Raw genomic sequence first — 23,472 nt, forward strand, 5'->3', positions numbered from 1 at the left:
CACATTATGAAAAAGTAACCATTGAGTTTAAAATTGATTTAAAATGTGGTTAAAACCAAATAAAAGCTGGACGCGTTTCGGAGGTACACCTTGCTTCCTCAAGCAGCCAGTGAACAATGACCGGATGCAAAGATATATACACAAACCAATAAAATCAAAACTAAACACACCTGTATGTTTATCCAGCCTGTCACTAATCCTGTATGGTATATGGTGTTTGCTGTGGGATTTGGTGATAGATTGACTGCTGACAGTGATCTGTGTGAGCTAGCTGGGGAGCTCTTAAGGACCCAGACTGCACTATTTTGCACTTTGTGATAAGTGCTGCTACTCTGTGAGTATTCTGCACAAAGGGGGTTTCATCACCTGTGGGATTTTACCCAGAGTTACTACGCCATTGGATCGCCTTCTTTTTTTTGTTTCTAACATCCAATTATCTGGCATTCTCTGAAGAGCTGATTGTGGCATCTGATCATCTTGGATTTTTCACCTGCCTGACATTGGTATCATTATTCTTATAGCGGGACTGAGTATTCTTTATTTATCTGTTGAGTTGTCTATGTTTTTTTGCTCTGTATATGTTAATAAGACAAGTCTTGGTCAGGGCTGTGACTGGGTTGACATGAATGTTAGCTAGTTAGTTGAGATGAAGTCTTGTCTTAAAATGACTTATTCCATTTTCTTTAATGAACTGGGCTGTTTCTTGTAGCTTTGAGGATGCATTGTAAATTTTTTCTCTTCTATGCCTGAGGGATGGTGCAGCATAAAGAGGGGCTTTAATATACCGGGAGGAATGTCTTTCAAGCCATACAAAGCAATCTATATGAACAAGCATCTGTCTATCAAAGTATGAATGGTTTGCAATCATTCTATGCTATTAATGCAAGTTTCAGACCCCTATTAATAGTTTAATAAATATGACTTGCCTATTTCAATATCTGTTTGATGGTGATAAAATGGTAATGTTAATAAAGACACCTGCTTAAAGTTGTTTATTTTATCAATAGCAATGATGTGAGAAATATATATATATATTTAATAGACAGATATGTAATCTAACAAGATCTGCAGGAAATCACAGAACATGAAATCACACCTGCAACACTGAGAAATTATGCTTAGCAAACTAGTTCTTAACAATGCTTATGTTTTTATTTCTCTTAGCAATAGCATCAGGAGTTAAGTATTTTCCATTCAGTGTTGCTTAAAACCGCAGACTACTTACAGTTATAGGAATGCGTCAAAGAGAAACCCTGTACTTTACAGTGAGAGTGAGGTTTGAAAGATGTGGTCGGGGCAGTGAGAGTGAAGCTTGGAATTTACAGACTTTACATTGAGTTCTATAACGTGGGACTATCTTTAAAGCTTTATCACTTTGTGGTTTTTACAGTGTAAGAACTTTCAAAATCCAGTTTTAGAAAATAAGATAAGTTATGGCCACTTTTTTCTTATGAAAATGAATATCCTGCTCTGTTCTTCATTATTTTAGAATCTAAAAACTTTTAACATATTCAAAGTTTCATTGATCAAACATGCCCAGTATACATATCATGCCCATATACAAATGGCATTCATACTGTTTAACACATGAATGACCTCTATATCCAACTGCAATACACTGACACAGACTCCATTAACCCCTCTAAACCATTCATTGATCAGCATCCATTAGTGGCAGATCCAAGTGCTGTTGTAGGAAAATAAAATTACATTTTGTGTAAGTTAACAATCTCAGCTGTGTTTGACATTGTGATAATTTTGTTAATGCCATTTTTCCAACATTGGAATAGATTACAAGTGGAGCGATACATTTTTATCGCTTATGAGAACTAACTTCGCTCAAGGTAAAAAATTAGTACTCATAGGTTAGCACTGGTATTACAAGTTGAAAGTAAAAAGTTAGTGCGGATATCACAACTATTCTAACTCCCTTTTCCCATAGACTTCTATGTGATGCACTGAAGAAAGCCTTTTCTATTTATCACTCGCTAACCAAAAACTATGCTAAGCCAACTGAGCTAAAGCCGAAGGTGCATTAGGTATACTATTTTTTTTTAAAATATATATCTATAAGAATGTATACAAATATGTTTATATATATATATATACAGTAGGTATTGAAAAGAATCACCCCCTTGAAAATAATCACATTGTGTTGATCTGCAGCCTGAAATAAAGACAGATACAGTTTTTGTTTATCCAGTTATAATTACTCAGTGCAACTTATAACATCCAAGTGAAATATAAAACACCAACATGTCAGGCGAAAATAAAGACAATTCAAAATCAGAAACACTGAGTAGGAAAAAGGATCACCCCCTTGTGTCAGTATTTTGTTGAACCACCTTTTGCTTTAATTACAGCCTTTAGTCTGTTGGGAAATGTCTCTACTAACTTTGCACATCTACAGGCCCATTTATCAAGCCCCGTACGGAGCTTGAAGGGCCGTGTTTCTGGCGAGTCTTCAGACTCGCCAGAAACACAACTTATGAAGCAGCGGTCTAAAGACCACTGCTCCATAACCCTGTCCGCCTGCTCTGAGCAGGCGGACAGGAATCGCCGGAAATCAACCCGATCGTATACGATCGGGTTAATTGATACCTCCCTGCTGGGGGCCGCGAGTCAGCAGGGGGCGGCATTGCACCATCAGCTCTTGTGAGCTGCTGGTGCAATGTTAAATGCGGAGAGCGTATTGCTCTCCGCATTTAGCAAGGTCTTGCGCAATATTTGCCCACTCTTCTTTGCAGAACTGCTCCAGTTCTGTTACATTTGATGGTGACAGTTTGTGGACTGCAGTCTTTATTTTTTGTTTTTGCCTGACATGTTGGTGTTATATCTTTCACTTGAATGTTATAAGTTGCACTGAGTAAATACAACTGGATAAACGAAAACTGTGTCTGTCTTTATTTCAGGCTGCAAAGCAACAAAATGTGATTATTTTCAAAGGGGGGTGATTCTTTTCAATACCCAGTTGTATGTATATACGTATCTCCAGATCTGTCTATATATATCTTGTATGTGTATATATACTATTTATAGGTATGTGTTTGAGTAAAATTAATGTTTTTGTTAGATTCTATAAACTACTGACAACATTTCTCCCCAAATTCCAACTAACAATATTATAATTTAGAGCATTTATTTGCAGAAAATGACAACTGCTCAAAATAACAAAAAGAAAGAAGAAAACTTGCTATCTTCTGCTCTGACAATGTTCCCCGACTCTGAGGATTGTTTTATCCAGCAGGAAAATGCTACATGCCACACAGCTAGATCAATCAAGGTGTGGATGGAGGACCACCAGATCAAGACCCTGTCACAGCCAGCCTATTCTCCAGACCTGAACCCCATTAAAAACCTCTTGAATGTGATAAAGAGGAAGATGGATGGTCACAAGCCATCAAACAAAGTCGAGTTGCTTTAATTTTTGCCCCAGGAGTGGCATAAAGTCAGGAAAACCAGGGTTATTCCACAAAATATTGTATTGTTTGAAAATGAATATGAACTTGTTTTCTTTGCATTATTCAAGGTCTGAAAACACTGCATCTTTTTTGTAATTTTGGAGAAATGTTGTCAGTATAAACTAAAACAACAATATTAATTTTACTCAAACACATACCTATAAATAGTAAAACCAGAGAAACTGATAACTTTGCAGTGGTCTTTTAATTTTTTATAGAGCTGTTTCGGCCATATTAAGTCGCAATAACAGAAGCTCCCGGGAAGAAAATGATAATCCGCCGATTATCTTTCAACCACTATATGATCCTTACCTAGAACTACTACATATAGCACCTTTGCATTATGCTGATATGATTGGACTACAGTTCAATATACTTGTAATCTCCGGGATCTGATCCGGACTGTTGAGGACTTCGGCGACGGCGGCCTTCACATAAGACTTCGGCACCCCCTGTCTATCTGTGTTGAGCAGCTGCTAGCCTCCTGTCATTTTATTATCAAGCAACGCTAACTACTATACCACGGATATTGTGAAGACAAATGGAAAGGGATCTGAAATAATAGATGCCATTGGAGCATGGGAGCTTAATACGCTGACGTCATTGGCCCAGCATTTTCAAGACCTGCAGATGCAACTTCGATATGTGATGCTTCAACTGCAACCAAATATAACGCCACCAAATATAACGCCAGCTCCTGAAACACCGCCAAACACCGGGACCATATCTCCTAACTCCTATAGCAATGTGCTACCACAGTTACCTCCAGCATCAACATCAGCAAAGACTCTAACCAGTACCCTACAATATGTACAAAGTGGCATCTGGCAGCTGAGGCACTTTTTCAGACTAATTACATAAGAAGGGTTATTCTAAATTCCTTTACGATCTAGGAAGCACTCTAGACAACAATAGACCTAGACTTTAAGGATGGATTTTTTTATTTACATATTACTAACAGCATTCACTACTCTTTTAGTCCAATACTCTTGACCAGGGGACCCATTACAATTTCTTACAGGATGTTTAACCCTGTGCACTTTCATTTTGTTATTCCTAGCTTCTCTTTACATTACTGGACAGAAACGCAGCAATTTCTCTGTAAATTATGCAATTTTCTAGTAGACACCTAGACATATAAATCCCACCCTGTTTGTTATGTTATAATAGTCTGTTTCACAATATTTAACACAACATAATTCTATACCATTATAACTAATGTTGCTGGTTTCACGGTTCACATCTGCACATAAGTTGCGTAGCTTACCTCCAATATTTTCTGTTACTACTTATTTCACCAGAACTGCTTGTGCAATGCCACCCCCTGCAGCGTCGTGGACAATCGGCCGCTAGTAGGGGGTGTCAATTGTATAGGATCAGGTGTATTGCAGACCGCAGCCTCAGAGGCAGCGGACCAGTTATTGAGAAGCGGTCTTAACTGCTAATTCTGGCGAGCCTGAAGGCTCGCACGGAAACAGGGGCATCAAGCTCCATTCGAAGCTTGATAATTCGGCGCCTTAGTCTCTTCAGTTAAGTAAGTAAGTTGTCTACTCTGCAGACCACAGTATTCAATTTATGTTTATCTTTCCCCATGGCCCAGATTTACCTGCAACCTTGTTGATGAACATATTCAATATGTTTTAATTGCTAATAATGGTCTAAATGTTCCTGCAACTCTGCTCTTGTTATGAATGAACATATTCAATATGCTGTAATTACTAAAAATCTCAATAAAAAACTAAAAAGTTAAAAAAAAATAACTAAGCATAACAAAATAAATAAAAAAAATGCATCTGCATATTATTGACATTATATGCATTATATATTATTATACTGTATGTACCATTATATAATTATAAACATGGTTTAAATATAAGAATAAATCCTGTATATGTGTTTACATTTTAAAAAAAAAGAGCATTTTCTTCTAAGTGTCAATTATTCCTATTCAAAACACATAAAAACATGTTAATATTGATTAAAATGATATTTTATGTTTTAAGGTATTTAACTGGAAAGGGCATAAAGGTGTATATGTGTGTGTATTTGCATGTGTGTAGATATGCTTGTATGTATACATGTGTATATATGTGTATGTGTGTGCATTTATATGCGTGCAAGTACACGTGTGCATGTACATGTGTGTGTGTACATATCTATGTGTGTATGCAGCGTTTTAAAAAAATATATTACAATACAAAATCATAGTTTGGGAACTTTGTGGAGTAAGTTTAATTGTATTTTTACATAGGACCAGATTATGGCTATCCCAATTATTGCTGAGCTTTCAAATACCTTTTTTCTTCCCTACTTGCAGATCATAACTGTCTTAACATTCTTTACATTTGATGGACAGGCAGCCAGACCAAAACAGGAATCTATGTCTTCTTGCTTGATTGTAAAGGGTCTTTACAATCAAAAAACTACATACTTTAATTTGTAATAGCTTCTCAGAGTTAGCAGACACAAATTACAGGGACAGTCAAAATTAAGCTTTCATGATTCAGATAGGGCATGTAATTTTAAACAACTTTCCAATTTACTTTTATCATCAAATTTACTTTGTTCTCTTGGTATTCTTTGTTGAAATCTAAACCTAGGCAGGCTCATATGCTAATTTCTAAGCCCTTGAAGGCAGCCTCTTATCTGAATGGATTTGACAGTTTTTTTCACAGCTAAAGGGTGTTAATTCATGTGTGTCATATAGATGACATTGTGCTCACACCTGTGGAGTTACTTATGAGAGGGCATTGATTGGCTAAAATGCAAGTCTGTCATAAGAACTGAAATAAGGTGGCAGTCTGCAGAGGCTTAGATACAATTTAATCACAAAAGTAAAAAGTATATTAATATAACCATGGTGGCTGTGCAAAACTGGGGAATGGTTAATAAAGGGATTATCTATCTTTTTAAATAATAAAAAATCTGGAGTAGACTGTCCCTTTAAGTCTTCACAGATGTAATACACACTGCTAACAACTCTCTCAGAATGCATGGTGCTTGAATACTAATGCGTGGACTCTCATGGCATTTTTGCTACTAGAAGTATACTGCAAAAATGCTTCTATTTAAAATTGAAATGCACGCTCACATACACATTTCAATTTTAAACTAACTATACCTATAAACTATATTCAACACATATTCATTTGCATCATAGACTCCATTACTGTATTTATTTATTTTTGCTAACAATTTAACAAGAAAACTTTACCACTCACCTACTATATTTTTGGTAAGGAAGCATTTGTAAAAAAAAATCCTAAGCTCCTACTTTAACACGGATCAAATTCAAAACAAAACGGCAATTCTCTAGAGCTGCATGGGCTGAAACTCTGAACTGGCACAAGTGGACAGAGACATTTAAAAATACGTTTGAACATTGGGCATGTACCAGTAAACTCCCTCTCTAAGCTGTCAGTCAGGGTTACTAGGTTTGTGTTGGGCACCAGAGTGAAGGCATTGCTAAGCACAATAGACGTCTCCTGTGATGCATTTATGAAAATCCTTTGCATAATTAAATACATGTATTGAAGCTCAGGCTTGTTAAGACAGCTTTGAAATCTGCTTTAGTATTGTTTCAATATGAAATCCATTTCTGCCTTATTACCACAGGGCCTGGTGCCTTTCTTATTTTACATGCATACATTTACAAAGAACCGACATCTAGGGACTGCACAAACTGTAACATAAATTCAATAATCTCTGTTAACCTATTAAATACCACAACTGACAATATTTACCTTTATTGTACCTGCTTCGTTCTATGACATTTGTGCAGTTTTAATTGATAGTTAAATGTACTTGAAAAGTATTTATCAATTAATTCTGTTTTAATGTATTGCAATTTTATTTCATTGACATTTCTATACTAAATAAACCTACTTTTTATGTTTGTTGAGGCTTATCTTTGTCCATCAATACAGTTGTGGGAGCTTCCCTATCAGCCAATGAAAATCAACACAGTAGTATCGACTGCACAAACATACTCCCTTCCTGACATATACAGATTTATTTATTGTTGTCGCTTTTTTAATGCAAAAATTACAATGCTATAATTTGTTTGTAAGATGTTACCATATTCCTTTGCATCAAGATAATGAGCAAGGTGATACACAGATTCGATTTTGATGCTTGCTTATAAAAAGTGATACAGTACTACTACCATAAAGTTAGCAGATAATTACTAAAAATAAAAAAAGATCTATGTGCACACTAAATAGTATAGTATAGTAATAGTATCTTGATGAGAATTAGGCTTTTTACATGCAGATAAGAAACAAAAACGCAAACAGCAAAAATATATAGTTAACTTCCGTTGGGGATCACTTCCACCCTCTGTCTCTCCAGTTTAGATTGTTATGGCGGCGCTAACTCTAGGTTTAACTCTATTGGAGGACCACTCCAATGTACCTCAGATGGAAAAAGTACAAATAATGATGCAATAATATATTGTCTGATACAAAGATTGCATCAAACGTAATGTACTCACTAGAAGGCGTTAGTTGATTCACAATTTTATTGAAGACTCTCTGCAGATAAAATCTTCAATTCACATTTTATTATAAAACTTTTCTTAAAAACAGCTAATACATTTTCCATTTACAATGCCCTCCACTAATTTTGGCACCCTTGATAAATATGAGCAAAGAAGGCTGTGGAAAATTGTCTTTAGTGGTTGACCTTTTGATCTTTTGTTAAAAAAACACACAAAAATACTCTGCTCTCATGGATATCAAACAATTGCAAACACAACACAGTTTTATCCAAAAAAATAAAGTGTATGTGTGGCACAATTATTGGCACCCTTTTAGTCAATACTTTGTGCTACTTCCCTTTGCCAAGATAACAGCTCTGAGCAGGGCCGCCACTAGAAATTTTGGGGCCCCTGACTTAACCATTGATCAGGGCCCCCCCTCCCTCCTTTGACATGTGCAATTTTTGACCAAGTGACTAAAACGTATATGCACTTTATTCTTAATTGTCTATTTAAACTTGGAAATGTTGTAAAGGTAGAAACATACACTGAAACACACACACACACACACACTCACACATAAGGATTCACATATAGACACTCTAGCAAACACGCAAAGAAACTCAGACACAGACACCCAAACAGACACTTAGCACTTGTTTACATTGCCCTGACAAGTAATGAGGTAAACTACAGTTTTGTAAAAAAAGGAGATTTAGAAAACAAAATATGGAGTTCTGATTATCTTTTTGTAAAGGAAGATGCCAACTAAATGACAACAGCTTTACAGTGGCTGAAAGGAAGGGCCCTGAACTGCCTAAACAATAATTTAAAGGTTAAATGGTAGATTGGTGACTTCCGGAAAGGTCTCATAAGTCTCAACGTCTGTAGAAAGATGTGAATAATCAGTAGTAAGGTCAAAATGTCCTAAAAGGAACATACAATGGACACCCACACACAAACTCAAACTTGCACATACACCCAAGGAAACACCAACAGAGACAGCCTCAGAAAACACACAAGAACATGCACATACACACAGAGACACCCACAGAAAACACATAAAGACATACATACACACCCTCACTGAGACATCCACAGAAAACACACAAAGACATACACACCCTCACAGAGACACCCACAGAAAATACACACCCTCACAGAGACATCCACAGAAAACACAGACATACATACACACACACACACACACACACACACACACACACCCTCACAGAGACATCCACAGAAAACACAAACATACACACCCACCCTCACAGAGGCATCCAGAGAAAATACACAAAGACAAACACACACACACCCTCACAGAGACACCCATAGAAAAAGCTCAAAGACATATGCACACACCCTCACAGACATCCACAGAAAATGCACAAAGACATACACACCCACCCTCACAGAGATACCAACAGAAAAAAAATACATACACACTTATAGAGACACAAACCAAAGCACAAAGACATAAGCATAAACACCCACAGAAACACTCACAGGAGGAAACATTTATGCACTTTGCATCCTCTAAATCAACAGTGTGTGACATGCATGATAAAAAAAAATGCAGAAATTAAGAGATAACTTTTTAAAGAATCATATTTGTAAATATGCAAACAAAAATAATTCTGTGAATTCAAAGTTGTACATTAATGATCTGGGTAGATGGCTAGATGAAGAAAAGTACTTTTAAAAGGTTGACATATGTTTGTTTGATATTTTCCCCATTTTCCCCAACTAAGAGCACCACTTCAAATATAGTGTACAAATGTTTCCATCTGTCAGCTGTACTTGTGGATTTTAAAAATGCTGTACTCTGTATGGTCTTGGTGGAACCATAAGCTGTGGTACTCATACCATTAGATCTGGTTAAATGCAGGATTTAAGCTTGTTGGTATGCATTTAAAAATTAAGTCAGCTGTAGAGTAAACTGAACAGTTTTAAGTTAACCTGTCTCATTTCCAACACTGAGCAATCTTAGTCTGAGAGTATAACATGTTATGCAGATGTAAAAATCTTAAAGTGCCTCCTTGTATCTGAAAAGTCCTTGCATAAAGGGGCAGTAAACTGGAATGCAATATATATAATTTGTGTATTGAGGAGGAAACATTTCTGCATGGTTTTAAATATAGAATTTCTACAGCATTGTCAAATAATCATAAATACACTGCTGCTAAAAAAATTGTGTTTTTATGGACCCCTGGCCCCACCATACAACTACTACCACACTGAAGTTACAATCTTAAATTGCACAAAGAAATAAAAAACATTTGCCAAGTAATTCCTACCTCCTCTGCAAATGAAAGTGATCAGCTGTCTGACTCAGGCACACACTCTACAAACAAAGTGCCAAGTCTGTCTCACACTGTGCATATTGGTTTAGTGCACACTCAAAAATCCTCTCAAATGCTAATACTTTACTCCTTGTAATAACATTTCCCATGCTCAATTAGCACTCTGCTGTAGTACCCACTGGTGGCTGCCAAAATTTAAAAAAATTATTATTTTTTTTTTTATTTTTTTTTTTTACTTCTTGCCTCATGGGGCCCCCCTAGCCCATTGGGCCCTTGACAGGAGTCACCCCTGTCACCCCCTGATGGCGGCCCTGGCTCTGAGTCTTCTCCTATAATGCCTGATGAGGTTGAGGAATACATGGCAAGGGATCAGAGACCATTCCTCCAAACAGAATCTCTCCAGATCCTTCTAAATTTGAGGTCACGGCTGGTGGACTCTCCTCTTCAGTTCATTTCACAGGTTTTCTAGGGGTTCAACGTGCACTGCCCCTTTAAATAATATCGGTATCTGAAATAGAAGGTTTTTTTTTTTAGGAATTGGTTCAATAGCTATAGATATAAATTACCATCAAATATATAATGATGAAGCTACATTAGGCAGAATTACAGTGGGTAATATCCAGTATTTGGGAATGATTTAGGGTTGCCATGCTGCAGATTTAAAGGGACATGAAACCCCAAATTCTTCCTTCATGATTTAGATAGATCATACAATATGAAATAAATTTCCAATTTACTTCTTTTATCTCATGTGCTTAGTTATCTTTGTATCCTTTGTTGAAAAGCATACCTAGGTAGGCTCAGGAGTAGGGAGGAGTGAATATGAAAGTGCAATTTAGTTGGTAGCACAAATAGTCCTGTAGACATTTATTTTGGACCTGCTTTTCCTGTAATTTAAAGGGACAGTAAACACCAGAATTTTTGTTGTTTAAAAAGGATACATAATCCCTTTATTTATATTCTGCCACTTGTCAGGGCAGGTTTGGATGTCATGTTTCTTTTTTCTTTTCTTTTACCCCTTTGTGTTCTCTGGAAAAAATACGGGTCTGTATATATATATATATATATATATATATATATATATATATATATATATATATACAAATATAAATGATGACCCTAATACAGATAAAAATCACAAGTTTACTTAATCGTATGTACAGGAATGTGATGATCTCATTTTATATACTTTTGCTCCAACAAAAAGAAGAAGTATATGTATGTTTTTCTCCTTTTTCTTTTTTTTTTTTAATAGAATATGTATATATGTAGTTATGTATCTTATTTTTCTCTTTGTTTTGGACAGTATACATGCTTGTATTCATGTCTATAACTGATGACCTTAATAAAAATGTAATTGAAAAAAAAAACAAAAACCATTTATTACCCACTCTCCAGTTTTACATAACCAACACAATTATAATAATACACTTTTTACTTCTGTGATTACCTTGTATCTAAGCCTAGCCTCTGTAAACTGCCCCCTTATTTCAGTTCTTTTGAAAGACTTGAATTTTAGCCAATCAGTGCTTACTCCTAGGTTATCTATCAATGTTATCTATATGACACACATAAACTAATGCCCTCTATTGATGGAAAAACTGTCAAAAATGCAATCACATAAGAGGCGGCCTTCAAGGTGTAAGAAAATAGCATAAGAGTCTATCTAGGTTTAGCTTTCAATTAAGAATACCAAGAGAACAAAGCAAAATTGGTGATAAAAGTTCATTGGAAAGATGTTTAAAATTGCATGGCCTATTTGAATCATGAAAGTTTATTTTGGACTTGACTGTCCCTTTAATTCTGAAGTATATCCTGTAGGTTCCAGAACTCAGATTCTGCAAAATACTACACAGTTATATGTTGAAGACAGCAGGAGATTTGTATATACGTCGCAAATCGTCCACAACAAAGTTAATAAGATAACATTTTCAAAAGGCTTTCAAGAAGTATGTCCCTGGACTACAAGGTATACATATTCTCACGAAACTACAGATTTAAAAGATTGCAAAACATGCATTTTGTATTGCGAATATTTTGCACATCTGGTGCCTAATTGCTGAGTCATAATATAGATAGATATATATATATAGTGTCAAAAAAATTCAAAGCACTCACTGGTCTTCTGCCATCCAATCAAATATTTATTTGTGTAACGTTTCGGGACCTGTAGCGTCCCTTCTTCTGACAATCAAATGGTGCAAGTGAGCAAACTTATTAAGGCCTACCAAACCATCCCCTTATTGAGCCTCCAATCGAAGGAGACCGTGTGCAAAACCTAAAGACTAAACCATCATAAAGTTTAGAAAATATAACAACGTGTAAAACACTTTTCTTGTGTAAATTCTATAGTGTGACAAATAACACCGTAACTATCACTCTATGTGTATATAAATAAAAATCTAAAATATATACATATGTATTGGTACTGCTCAAAATTGATCATGTTTGTGATCCAGATATCCGAACTCACACCCCTTGAGAAAATGGGATCATCCACATCCGACTGTTCACGGCAAAAAAACGCCCCTCACTTCTCATTGGTTTTAACAGTAAACAAAACAATGCTGCTGTCAACACAGTTCACAACTTACAAAAGGTAATCACAGCTATTGATCGGATCAAAAAAGATGTATAATTCACACAAAACCCTGTTCAGTGGATTCACATAGCCTTGTTAGCACTAACCGATTAATGTCCTAAGACACTATACCAGATCGTAATACTCTCTTTGTCGTTTAAGCCATACTGATCACACCCTTTAGTCGTGATTGGCTATCTATAACACACCTCATATTCCTGAACACAAAAACAAGAGACGCCCCTATGATCCTATCAGTGGATCCGCAATGACACCGGCAATGTGGGGGTAAATCAATCAGTGCAAGAACCAGCCGCAATATAACCCATAATCAATACATAAATAAAAATAAAAACATAAGCCAATAAGGACATTTCGCCAGATCGTAATATTCCCTTATTCCCGACCACAGCGTTATGCTTATCACGCCCTTCAAGCGTGATTGACTACCAATGTCACACCTTCTGTTCTATCATACCAAATGATAACGCCCCTTTTGCTCTGATAGGTAGACCCGCAATGACAGAGAGAGTGCTGTTAGTAGCCCAATATGCGCACATATCCATCACTTTACACATAATCATCAAGAGTTGTGGCACAATTAGTGCCCATCCTAGGCACTCATAAAAATACAAAGTGAACCTGTACTGTTAGCGCTATCGATAGCCCAGTGTACACCAAAAAATTCTGCAGTATTAGTCATCATCATAGATTATATAACAGTTAATACCCATCTCCGGTACATATAGTCAATACTCCATACCTGTTACAACCTACTCGAGCATCCCATCTACAGATTATCCATTCACACGAATATAAGTTGCTGAAAGCAACCGGGTTCCTGTACGTCAAGAAAACATAAGTCTGATCCAAATGTCGCACCTCACAGGCACTCCGCTCACCCGGCAACAGACAAGATAAGAAAGTTAGACACAACCAGGCCAGTTTACCATCCACACATACCTATAATAACAGCCAGATGCAGGCGAAAACCATATGTCATATCCCAGTAAAAAACCCATAGTAAGTGATAAAAGAACCAGAAACAACAAAGGCAAAAATAATGACACAAAACTTTATCTTTATATTCAAAAATAAGTAACCTCAAAGATATACATGCATATGTAACAACATGCATGTAGTCGGTCATTGACCATAAGTCCCTAACACTATGCCAACTGGGTTAAATTATATAATAGCCATATCACATACTCCTAACCACCTCAAAATCACATGACAATAAAATTATGATAAAAATAATAAAAAATAAAAATTAATTAATCAATATGTGGATATAGATAAATGGATAAAAATAAATGGATATAGAAAAACACATCAACTTGAAAAATAATAATAATAATAATAACAGTGACTTACAACACCCTACCAAACACAAACTTAAACAAAAACTAGGGGGAGATATTATTGGGCGGACATAGACGACCATCTTACATAAAAACAACTCAAATAAATGAGCTCACTGGGTGTCCCCAGTTCAAATCTTCTTATAATAACCCAATACAAATCATATCATCTGGATTACAAAGCAGTGAGAAACCATCAGTAGTCCCAATTTTCTGGATAGGCACCCATATAAAAACCAATCAGATCAGGTGCAATACATATGTGAAGTGTAGTGAAAATAAGTGTAGCTGTTAGTGAACATATAATATAACCTAAAAAATTAAAATTAAAATCAAGGATTAAAAACAAATGTGTCTATCATTGCTAGATAAATCTGACACTGGTTCAGACCACTAGTGTGAACCCTTCAGTGTCATCTATAAAGGAGGACTAGGAAAAAAGAAAAAATTAAGACAATCAAACAAAAACATATGAAAAAATTGAAAAAATGAATAAAAAATAAAAATAGAAAAAATAGAGAAAATGGCAGGACTCTCATCATAACATTTGTAGGTCATAGACCTACTATCCCAGAAAAGCTTGCCATCCAGATTGTATGTTCAAGCCCCTAGGTGTTAAAGTCCCCAGTTCATGAATCCAATGGGCTTCTTTGCGGAGTAGGATATTGGCTCTGTTGCCGCCCCTTCTAAGAGGTGGCACATGATCTATCAGACGAAATCTGAGATCAGTCACTGAATGTCCACTCTCCAGAAAGTGCCTGGCCACTGGTTGTTCCGATCTTCAGTTCTTTAATGCGATTCGTATGCTGGACCGATGGTTGGCCATCCTAGTTCTGGCATCATCTGTGGACTTTCCAACATAGAACTTTCCACACGGACAGTTTAGAAGGTATATAATATATATGGTCGTACAGGTCAAAAACCAATGGATCTTGTATTTTCTCTTCTTCTCTGGGTGTTGGAAGGTACTCCCAGTGTGCATGCTGTTACAGGTAACACAGCTCAAACATTTGAAGCAACCATTCTTTTTCTTAAGCCACATTTGTTTGTCCGTCATTGGTGATATATCAGTCTTCATGAGGTAGTCCCTTAGACTTTTTCCTTTCCTGTAAGCCAACCGTGGTGCTTCCCAATGTTTGAATGGTATTGAGGGTATTCAAGAGCTCTGGAGTACTTGGAACCACTCTATACAGGAAGAGCACTGACCGAAACACGGTCCTACATGCCCAGAGCTGTCACCAACCTTCCCTCATTAGAAATATACAGAAAGCTCAATTCCAGAGGGTTAAAAGGAATAACACTGATGTTAAATTATGCCAAATCCAGTTGACAGAAATGACGGAGAGGTTTGCCCAGTGGGGATATAAGAAGAAAGATCTGAAGGCAGTGTGTAATCAAGCTATGCAGTGTGAAACAAAAGTTAACAAACAAGATACCAAAAATCAGCTCACTTTCGTTACGACCTATACACCAGACCAATATCCAATTATGAGAACCATTAAGGAAGAGTGGAAACTGATTGAATCCGATAGTGGTCTACCATTCAAACATTGGGAAGCACCACGGTTGGCTTACAGGAAAGGAAAAAGTCTAAGGGACAACCTCATGAAGACTGATATATCACCAATGACGGACAAACAAATGTGGATTAAGAAAAAGAATGGTTGCTTCAAATGTTTGAGCTGTGTTAGCTGTAACAGCATGCACACTGGGAGTACCTTCCAACACCCAGAGAAGAAGAGAAAATACAAAATCCATTGGTTTTTGACCTGTGCGACCATATTTATTATATACCTTCTAAACTGTCCGTGTGGGAAGTTCTATGTTGGAAAGTCCACAGATGATGCCAGAACTAGGATGGCCAACCATCGGTCCAGCATACGAATCGCATTAAAGAACTGAAGATCGGAACAACCAGTGGCCAGGCACTTTCTGGAGAGTGGACATTCAGTGACTGATCTCAGATTTAGTCTGATAGATCATGTGCCACCTCTTAGAAGGGGCGGCAACAGAGCCAATATCCTACTCCGCAAAGAAGCCCGTTGGATTCATGAACTGGGGACTTTAACACCTAGGGGCTTGAACATACAATCTGGATGGCAAGCTTTTCTGGGACAGTTTCTTTCCATATCCAAGTCTATGACCTACAAATGTTATGATGAGAGTCCTGCCATTTTCTCTATTTTTATTTTTTATTCATTTTTTCATTTTTTTTCATATGTTTTTGTTTGATTGTCTTAATTTCTTCTTTTTTCTTTTTTCCTAGTCCTCCTTTATAGATGACACTGAAGGGTTCACACTAGTGGTCTGAACCAGTGCCAGATTTATCTAGCAATGATAGACACATTTGTTTTTAATCCTTGATTTAAATTTTTTAGGTTATATTATATGTTCACTAACAGCTACACTTATTTTCAATACACTTCACATATGTATTGCGCCTGATCTGATTGGTTTTTATATGGGTGCCTATCCAGAAGACTGGGACTACTGATGGTTTCTCACTGCTTTGTAATCCAGATGATATGATTTGTATTGGGTCATTATAAGAAGTTTGAACTGGGGACACCCAGTGAGCTCATTTATTTGACTTGTTTTTATGTAAGATGGTCGTCTATGTCCGCCCAATAATATCTCCCCCTAGTTTTTGTTTAAGTTTGTGTTTGGTAGGGTGTTGTAAGTCACTGTTATTATTATTATTATTTTTCAAGCTGATGTGTTTTTCTATATCCATTTATTTTTATCCATTTATCTATATCCACATATTGATTATTCAATTTTTATTATTTTTATCATAATTTTATTGTCATGTGATTTTGAGGTGGTTAGGAGTATATGATATGGCTATTATATAATTTAACCCAGTTGGCATAGTGTTGGGGACTTATGGTCAATGACCGACTACATGCATGTTGTTACATATGCATATATATCTTTGAGGTTACTTATTTTTGAATATAAAGATATAAACTTTTGAGTCATTATTTTTGCCTTTGTTTTTTCTGGTTCTTTTATCACTTACTATGGGTTTTTTACTGGGATGTGACATATGGTTTTCGCCTGCATCTGGCTGTTATTATAGGTATGTGTGGATGGTAAACTGGCCAGGTTGTGTCTAACTTTCTTATCTTGTCTGTTGCCGGGTGAGCGGAGTGCCTGTGAGGTGCGACATTTGGATCAGACTTATGTTTTCTTGACGTACAGGAACCCGGTTGCTTTCAGCAACTTATATTCGTGTGAATGGATAATCTGTAGATGGGATGCTCGAGTAGGTTCTAACAGGTATGGAGTATTGACTATATGTACCGGAGATGGGTATTAACTGTTATATAATCTATGATGATGACTAATACTGCAGAATTTTTTGGTGTACACTGGCCTATCGATAGCGCTATCAGTACGGGTTCACTTTGTATTTTTATGAGTACCTAGGATGGGCACTAATTGTGCCACAACTCTTGATGATTATGTGTAAAGTGACGGATATGTGCGCATATTGGGCTACTAACAGCACTCTCTCTGTCATCGCGGGTCTACCTATCAGAGCAAAAGGGGCGTTATCATTTGGTATGTTAGAACAGAAGGTGTGACATTGGTAGCCAATCACGCTTGAAGGGCGTGATAAGCATAACGCTGTGGTCGGGAATAAGGGAATATTACGATCTGGCGAAATGTTCTTATTGGCTTATGTTTTTATTTTTATTTATGTATCGATTATGGGTTATATTGCGGCTGGTTCTTGGGCTGATTGATTTACCCCCACATTGCCGGTGTCATTGCGGATCCACTGATAGGATCATAGGGGCGTCTCTTGTTTTTGTGTTCAGGAATATGAGGTGTGTTATATATAGCCAATCACGACTAAAGGGCGTGATCAGTATGGCTTAAACGACAAAGAGAGTATTACGATCTGGTATAGTGGCTTAGGACATTAATCGGTTAGTGCTAACAAGGCTATGTGAATCCACTGAACAGGGTTTTGTGTGAATTATACATCTTTTTTGATCCGATCAATAGCTGTGATTACCTTTTGTAAGTTGTGAACTGTGTTGACAGCAGCATTGTTTTGTTTACTGTTAAAACCAATGAGAAGTGAGGGGCGTTTTTTTGCCGTGAACAGTCGGATGTGGATGATCCCATTTTCTCAAGGGGTGTGAGTTTGGATATCTGGATCAAAAACATGATCAATTTTGAGCAGTACCAATACATATGTATATATTTTAGATTTTTATTTATATACACATAGAGTGATAGTTACGGTGTTATTTGTCACACTATAGAATTTACACAAGAAAAGTGTTTTACACGTTGTTATATTTTTCTAAACTTTATGATGGTTTAGTCTTTAGGTTTTGCACACGGTCTCCTTCGATTGGAGGCTCAATAAGGGGAGGGTTTGGTAGGCCTTTATAAGTTTGCTCACTTGCACCATTTGACTGTCAGAAGAAGGGACGCTACAGGTCCCGAAACGTTACACAAATAAATATTTGATTGGATGGCAGAAGACCAGTGACACTGCATACTCCCTGAGAGCACCCTGGCAGTTGTGGAGTGATAGTGAGAGTGCATATACTGAGAATAGTCCATATATATATATATGTGTGTGTGTGTATATATATATCTATACTATAATCGTGTTTGTAACGCGTCTGTCGCCAGTTGCGCATGCATCCTCAAAGGAATGTTGGCTGCGCGAGGTAGCCAAAAGAATGCTGGCTGCAGGTGCAGCCAAAAGAATCCAGAAAAGCTGCATCCCGGTTGATTCCACCTGGATGCAGTGTAGGCAAACAAAGTCTTGAAAAAAACAAAAACATGCAACCACACAAAACAATGAAAAAAACGCCTGCAAGAAATAAAAAAAACCTAACCGCCCGCACGAAGTATAACAAATAAAAACTAACGTCACGCACAAAGTATTAACAAACACCGAAACCACCAATATCGCAAAATAATTAAGTAATTAACCCATAATCTGCAAATAACATAATTAAAATATTAACCCCTAAACCACCAACCCCCCACATCTCAATAAACCTAATTAACCTATTAACCCCTAAACCGCCAACCCCCGACATCGCAATAAACATAATTAACCTATTAACTCCTAAACCATCAACCCCCAATGCAAATAACTAGTTTAATTACTAAGCCCCCTGACATAACACCCCCTAAATTATCCCCAATACTAAGTTACACTTAAATAAATCCTAAAATTAAATTACAAAAAAATAATCAAATTACAAATAATAAAAAACTCTAAAATTACAGAAAAAATAAACAAAATTATCAAAAATAAAACAAATTAAACCTAATCCCTATGAAAATAAAAAAGCCCCGAAATAAAAACACCCCCTGATCTAAACTAAACTACCAATAGCCCTTAAAAGGGCCTTTTGTAGGGCATTGCCCTAAGTTAAACAGCTCTTTTACAATTAAAAAATACTATGTCCCCCCTACCAGTAAAAACCCCCCACCCACCAAACCCCCCAAAATAAAAAAACCTACTACTAAAAAAAACTAAGCTACCCATTGCCCCTAAAGGGGCATTTGTATGGGCATTACCCTTAAAAGGGCAAACAGCTCTTTTCCAGCCCATTTTATCCCTAATCTCAAAAAAAAAAAAAAAAAAAAAAAAATCCTAAAACTAAGCCCCAAAAAAGGTACTCACCGTTCCTGAAGTCGGCGGAGAAGGTCATCTTCCAGGCGGCTCCATCATCTTCTATCTTCATCCAGAGGAAAGGCGGCGCGGAGTGGAGGTGAAAAGCTGGCTTCCCCGATGCATGGATCCTCAGCGGTGGTCCTCAATGGCGGCGGTCCTCGGCAGCGTAAAGGCTCCTCTTCATGTGATCGTCCGTCGCACACTGAAGATTGAATGCAAGGTACCCCTTATTTATTGGGGTACCTTGCTTTCCTATAGGTTGAAATTTTTAAATCAGCCAATAGGATGAGAGCTACTGAAATCTTATTGGCTAATTTGAACAGCCAATAGGATTTCAGTAGCTCTCATCCTATTGGCTGATTTAAAAATTTCAGCCAATAGGAATGCAAGGTTCCCCAAATGTAATGTGGTACCTTGCATTCAATCTTCAGTGTACGACGGACATCGGATGAAGAGGAGCCTCCACGCCTCTGCAGACCGCCACGGTTGAGGACAGCCGCTGAGGATCCACGCATCGGGGAAGCCAGTTTTGCACCTCCGCCCCGCGCAGCCTTCGTTCTGGATAAAGATAGAAGATGATTGAGCCGCATGGAAGAAGACCTTCTCCGCCGGACTTCAGGAATGGTGAGTACCTATTAGGGGCTGAGTCTTAGGCTTTTTTTTTATTTTTTAGGGTGGCTTTTTTTTCAGATTAGGTGTTTTTTGGGTGGAAAAGAGCTGGTTGACCTTTTAAGGGCAATGCCCATACAAATGCTTCTTTAGGGGGAATGGGTAGTGTAGGTTCTTTTTAGCGTTAATGGGACACTGAACCCAATTTTTTTCTTTTGTGATTCAGATAGAGCATGACATTTTAAGCAAGTTTCTAATTTACTCCTATTATAAAATTTTCTTCATTATCTTGGTATCTTTATTTGAAATGCAAGAATGTAAGTTTAGATGCCGGCCCATTTTTGGTGAACAACTTGGGTTGTCCTTGCTGATTGGTGGATAAATTCATCCACCAATAAAAAAGTGCTGTCCAGAGGTCTGAACCATAAAAAAGCTTAGATGCCTTCTTTTTCAAATAAAGCTAGCAAGAGAACGAAGAAAAATTGATAATAGGAGTAAATTAGAAAGTTGCTTAAAATTGCATGCTCCATCTGAATCACAAAATAAAAAAAAATGGGTTCAGTGTCCCTTTAAGTTTTTTATTTTGGGGGGTTTGGTGGATGGGAGGTTTTACTGTTAGGGGGTAATTGGTAATTTGTTTAGGTTAAAGAGCTGTTTAACTTAGGGCAATGCCCTACAAAAGCCCTTTTAAGGGCTATTGGTAGTGTAGTATTAGATTAGGTATTAGTTTTAGATTAGGGGGTGTTTTTGTTTTTTTGGGGGATTTTTTATAGGGATATTAGTTTAGGTAGAATTTTTTTATTTTGGATACCTTTGTTTATTTTTTTATGTAATTTTACATTTTTTATTTTGTGTAATTTTTAGCTTTGTATTTTTTTTTTTTAAATAGACTGCCCTCTAGGCAGGCTTATCGCCTAGTATTTATGTATATATTATATATATATATATATCATGACTCAGAAATTAGGCTCATGTCACGTGTGTGTGTGTGTATATATATATTCCAGAAGAGAGCACTCTCACATTGCATTCAGCTGCCAGGGTGCCAACGGTTAAATGCATAGGATATAAGTAGGCACTCTGTGACTACTTATATCATATATATATATAGTATATATATATATATATATATATATATATATATATATATATATATATATATATATATATATATATATATATATATATATATATATAATTACTTTAATACACCTTTAAGACAGAAACTTTTTCGAACAGTATTTTAACTAATAGCAATACTTTATAACTCACTGTATTTATTAACAACGATATTGATGATGGTGCATCCCACGGTCTTGTGCTGTACTCAGGTTTAGACTGCCTGACCTAGTAGCTATTACAGGCTCATTACCCTTGTCACTAATACGTGTCCAGACTGCTGGACGCAGTAAAGATCTCCCCCCCCCCCACCCCCCCCCTATTTTTGACTATAAGGCGCTGCACCCTCAGCTGGTCCATCATCAGCACCCGGACTGCGGACCCACTGCAGCTGCACAGAGGCAGCGCTTCTCCGGACGGGAATGACATCACTGTCAGCCAATCACCGAGCTCCTCATCTTTCCCAAGACTCGTGCACCCCCAATAGCAATAAGGGGAGGGCATAAAGCTGCAGAGAGGGCTGGCCGGGTAGGGACTGCAGGCAAACCGAGGCAGATCAGGGGAGGGGGCTTCCCCAGGTGTTCTGAAGCTGGAGTGAGATCCCTCTTGGTGACTGTCCAGTGGTGCATCGTCAAGGTAGGACACTATATTCCCCCAAGCATCTTCCTCCTTATTCCTTTGCATTTTTATTATTATTATTTTTATTTGCAACTCCAACCAAAATGTACTAATCTTTTGTGCCCGCATCATTAAAGGTCTTCAAGGGCAAGTATAGCAGGATGAGCCTGGGACACAAAATATATACTAGATCTACTAGCACTGAAGCAAACGAGGCTCCCCTATTGCTCCTTTTATTAGCAGAATAGAGCAGGAAGGAAGCCAAGTGAAGCATCCTCTGCCAGGCACTGAGCTGCGGGCTGTGACCAGCATTTTAATTCTAATCCTGTGTCTCCATGGCGTTCAGTGAATATATATTTTAATCCCTAGAATGTATCCATATTTATTACTAACCCTTTGTCTGCTAGATAAAGCTACCGATATGATGTTATATCCGAACACCAATATGTGACAGTTTTACTCGTCTAGAATAAATGACTGAAACGTCTTTGTACCCTTAACCCCTAAATCTCACATTCAGATCGTACATTTGGAGCAAGATGCTGATAAATCACTAATTCTCATTGCAATAGTGAAGATATCCTGCTACAAATATGAAGTCAGAATCACTGTAAATCCTATGGAGAGTAGCAGTGAATTGCTTTACGTATATAAATCCTAGATCATTTTGCACGACATAAACTCTGATTTATAATTACTATGACAGCTGATGGGCTTATAATGAACATGTAAAAGCTATCTCACCCCACATCTATACAGACTATTATCTATACATAACCAATTGTGTCTCAACTTATATTGACCAAAGGTGAATAATGTCTCTGTTGCACCAACCTATTGGTGGTCATTTAACATTACAAAAATGGCAAATTGTCTATTTCGGGGCCAACCTACTGCTCTCCAGATAAAATTAGAAATCATAATTGATCTGGACATTGAATACATCAGACATCATGGAGTAATCAGTGCTGACTTTGGGTATAAGAAGATTAATTGTATGCCCAGGGTCTGAGCTAGCTGCAAGGATTCCAAATCCATCAATTTGTAACTGAGTAGTTATTAAAATCAGTAAAGGTTGAGACAATGAATGTGCATATGTGTTTTTTATATACATATATACACACACCACACACATTAAATGCATTCACTGTATATGTGTTTTATATATACATATATACACACCACACATAAATGCATTCATCTCTGTGTCAAATGAAAAACACCCAGCTGGCTGTGATTTCAGGTTTTGTCAAAAGGTATAATTTGCTAAATGAAATG

General features: G+C 37.1%; 1 protein-coding gene across 1 annotated transcript in view; it reads left to right on the top strand.

The window, feature by feature from the left end:
• The first annotated feature begins 22,013 nt into the window (after positions 1–22,013).
• The window catches only part of CNTN1 (contactin 1), a 542,533-nt gene continuing 541,074 nt past the window's right edge, over positions 22,014–23,472 (top strand). The window contains exon 1 of the mRNA XM_053716725.1: positions 22,014–22,212. The gene's annotated coding sequence lies outside the window, so the exon portion shown is untranslated. The remainder of the gene's footprint in view (positions 22,213–23,472) is intronic.

The sequence above is a fragment of the Bombina bombina genome, chromosome 6, assembly GCF_027579735.1.
Source record: "Bombina bombina isolate aBomBom1 chromosome 6, aBomBom1.pri, whole genome shotgun sequence".
NCBI lineage: Eukaryota > Metazoa > Chordata > Amphibia > Anura > Bombinatoridae > Bombina > Bombina bombina.